This window comes from Aegilops tauschii, chromosome 3 (assembly GCF_002575655.3).
Source record: "Aegilops tauschii subsp. strangulata cultivar AL8/78 chromosome 3, Aet v6.0, whole genome shotgun sequence".
NCBI lineage: Eukaryota > Viridiplantae > Streptophyta > Magnoliopsida > Poales > Poaceae > Aegilops > Aegilops tauschii.
This window is the reverse complement of record NC_053037.3, coordinates 165,834,869-165,839,336: the sequence shown is the minus strand read 5'-3', so window position 1 is coordinate 165,839,336 and position 4,468 is coordinate 165,834,869.

Below are 4,468 nucleotides of genomic sequence, written 5' to 3'. Positions count from 1 at the left end.
GAATGACTCGCCGTACTTTTGACAGTCAATCTTATAAAGACCCTGAACTTGTCAAAGTTAAAATGGCGATCGGTCATGTGAGGCCCGGCTTATAAGGTTTGAATGAAGGTTTAACTCAGTGGCTGTGCGGCCCTTGAACAACACTTGACTTTGAGGCTTGGCAGCTTATGAAAGCCTTGTTTTTTGATTTGATTTGAACATTTTTTGAGATTCATCTCTTGTGACATGTTAATACATGATTGAAAACCAATGAGGGCTATGTTGCCTTACGGTTCATATATGAAACTATCCGGAGTTTATTAACCTGGCCTGGTTTTGGACTTTAAGTCGCCAGCATATGATGATACTTTGTGCTTGGAGTACTGGCTCTAAGTTTTGGGATGTTACCCCTTGCTGCATATGGCGTTACACTGTGCTGCCGTAGAAGTGTTCCATGACATTACCAAAATTATCATCACGGAAGTGTCCACTTCCATGACGATAAATCGCGCATCATGGAAGTGCTTTCGTCAAGGGTGACCGACACGTGGCATCCACCGTAACGGAACGCTGTTAAGCTATCGGGTCCAGTTTTGGATCCGATAACCCGCTAACAGCCCCGACCAATGAGGATTTTCCACGTGTAAAATTCTCATTGACCGGAGGAAACACGTGTTGGCTCACCGTTGGGACAGATGTCATCCATTCATTGGACAGGAGGCGCCTATGATACGTCGACACGTGGCATGGCCCAACAGAGGCCCATTCCGGTGAAAAGGCCGGCCCATTTGACTTGGTCAAAAGTTAACGGGCCGGCCCGTGGAAAGCCTGTTAACGGCCTGCTCGTATATAGCCCATTTACGGCCCGCTAACTCACGACCCGTTACGACCTATCCGAATTAAGCCCAGTAGCTTCATTTGGGCCTTCCAATATAATTCCAGCCCGTTGTAACTTCCGGCCCATGTATGGCCCATGATGTCTTTCGGCCCATACGAAACCATTTGTAACTCTTGGCCCATTAACGGCCCGTGGTGAATCTGGCCCGCAATGAACAGTGTACCCCTTTATACCCATTAACGGCCCATTATTCCATTGGGCCGTTTCCAACCCGTGTTATCTTTCGGCCTTCTCAGGGCCCATTTATTCTTGGGCTCATTTCCAGCATTCGGTTACTTACGGTCTGTCATTGGCCTTTTCTGCCTGTGGGCCAAATTCAGCCCGCGGTTACAATCGGCCCGTTTGCGGCCCGTTACTCCTTTGGGCCATTTTCATAACGTCATCAAATACGGCCGATTAACGACGACCTGTTATTGTCGGCCCATGAATGGACGAGTCCAAATCTAGCCCGTTTACGGCCCATAATGCGGTCTGTTATTGGCCCATATTTGGCTTATCGATCATATGGCACGTAGAAGGCCCATTGATGCTACGGTCCGTAGAAGGCCCATTGATGCTACGGCCCGTAGAAGGCCCATTCTTTCTACGGCCCGTAGAAGGCCCAGTGTTTCTACGTCCCTTAGGAGGCCCATGGTAACTACAGTAAATATGTAGCCCATGGTTATTGTGGCCTAATTTTAAAAAATAGGTTATTGCGGCCACTAGCAAACCGCGGAAAAAGAACAACAGTGACTACAAGCAAACAAATAAACAATACAACAAGGAAATAAATAAGCAGGCAACTTACGCTAGGCTATCACGGCTATTACACATATTACATCCACTGGGCATCAAAGTTCGCCACCAGTGCAAATATAGGGAACAAAGCAGCATATCATATACACTGGTTGTCAAAGTTGGCGACCAGTGCAAATAAATGCCGCAGCAAAACAAGTCCAGAACTGAAACCACTTCAAAAGATCTCAAGAAACAATATCCTGGGTACCCATAATGCTGACAAGATGCTTAGCAAGCTTATTAACTTTCTCTTGTTTGGCGCTTAAATCCTCCAGCGCTTGCTGTTGCACCAGAAAGTATGCATCTGAATTCTGCAGGGACTTCCTCAGTCCTTCAACTTCCTGTCATAGCACATCTGATCGATGTCTTTCAACTTGAAGTTGAGACTCAAGAAGACGAACTGAGTCAGGCAGCGAGTTCGAAGAGCTTGTGCCAGCAGTAGTTGCCAGTAACTCGAACACTACATCAAGACAGGACTTTTGGGTTCTCTCACTGTCGTCAAGGTAGTTTTTATCAGCTTTCTTGGAGACCAACAGGGATGTCTCACTATCTTGAACCTTATCTGCATTACTTCCTTTACCATTGCATAACGGGTACCGTTCTCCAATATTTTGTCCGCATTCTAAAAGAGAAACAAGCAGACACATCACAGGTTTACCATGTTGTATATGAAACTCATTTTGGTAATCAGTTCAGTAGTAAAGTGCACAGGATAACAGCATGAAACGAACATATATCTATGTACCATGGTCACTTTATGGTCTATATCATTCTAGTTTTTGTTGCCAAATCAAGATAGAGACACAGTTCAAATAATATTTGTTCAAGACAAAGCAGAATAGACAGAATATAAGTGTGGGAAACTATAGAGCAATAACAACACTTGTAATGTGCATGACATGAGAACATAACTGTTTATTCAATTGAAACTGAAATCAACATAGAGCAAGTTACAACAGCAAACCAGTTAAAGAAACAGGTTTAAAACATACTTGTTGCGCCATTGGAGTTTCAATTCCATCCTTCAAATTTGAAAATAGTTGGTCTGAGTAAATACAGTGATGCAAGAGCAAAGGAGTATGAACCATAGCTACAGAACCTGACCTGAGAACAATTCTTCTTCTCCTTTAAGCGTTGAGTTGGGATTCGGAGTGGTGGTCCTCGTGCTTTGGGCACTGCAGTTCCCTTACTAACTGCTCGTGTTTGGGTGCTCTGTGGTGGAGACGGTGCTGTGTCAACTGGAACTGGGTTACTATCTGCTGGGGTTGGGGTTAGAAGGGGTGTAGCTGGTTCTCTGTCCAACTGGGTAGGGGTACAGTCTGCGAGAGTTTGGGTTATGTGCGGTGGGGCTGGTTCTTGAGCAAGTACAACCGTGGTTCTATCTGCATCAACTAGTAGCACTATCTTTTCTGACGACCGTGTTGTTACTCCCTTAGATACTGCCATCACCCTCTCCAATTCAAATGGCCGATAAACAAGAAAAGTAATTGAATGTACATACATTGTATGATAGACAGGTGCAATGGATAGTGGGGAATAAAAGAGGGCATGAAATAATTCACATTTATGTTGTCTAACCAAACAGGATAGCATGACACAATTTCACATATATGATGGCTAACTAAACAGGATAGCATGACACAATTTCACATTATGATGGCTAACTAAAAAAGATGGAAAGACATAGTTCAAAATATGATGACTATGTAAACAGGATGACATGATACAACTATATAATGTGTTTATTAAATAGGTTGGCATGCCATTATTCACATACATGCCGCCTATGGAAACATGATAGCATGATATAATTCCCGGATAGAATGACATAATTCAAAATATGATGACTGTAAACACTAAACAGGATGAGACGATATAACTATATGATATCTTTATTAAATGGGTTGCCATGCCATAATTCAGATAGATGCTGTGTATGTAAACATGATGGCATGATATAATTCAAATATATGATTTATATAGTAACCAAGTAAGCAGATGGCAATCCATATATGATGTAAAAACTAAGCAATGCAAGACAACATGCATGACATGGGTAATATAACCCTGCCAAGTTTGAGCATAGACCTCGGGGGGGGGGGGGGGAATAGGACTGGTCATCAGTCTCTGAATCCTCCTCTGAGGAGCTCTCTGTATCCAGCAAGATGTCTGCTTCAGCAGGTAGCATTTCTGCTCTGAATACCTTGTTTTCACTCCAGACACTTCCATCATTGCTTCAAATGGCTGATGCACAGGAAGAGTAGTTGAATATACAAACGTTGTCGACAAATGGAACACGTAATACAAAAAAATGATAGCATGATATAATTCACATACATGATGATTGGCTCAACAACATGGCATTGCATAATTCACATATATAATGCCTTTGCAACAAGATAGCATTGCATAATTCACATATATAATGTCTTGCAACAAGATGGCAATGCATAATTCACATATATGGTAATTAGACACTAAACAGGTGGCATTCACACAAAGCATGTCTAAACTAATCAAATGACATAGCAATGCAAGACACCATACGCATGATATGAGCAACATAACCCTGCCAAGTTAGAGCATACACCTCTAGCGGGGGGGGATAGGACTGGTCATCTGTCTCTGAATCCTCTGATGTCTACTACGCAACCTTCTTCTTGTAGACGTTGTTGGGCCTCCAAGTGCAGAGGTTTGTAGGACAGTAGCAAATTTCCCTCAAGTGGATGACCTAAGGTTTATCAATCCGTGGGAGGCGTAGGATGAAGATGGTCTCTCTCAAGCAACCCTGCAACCAATTAACAAAGAGTCTCT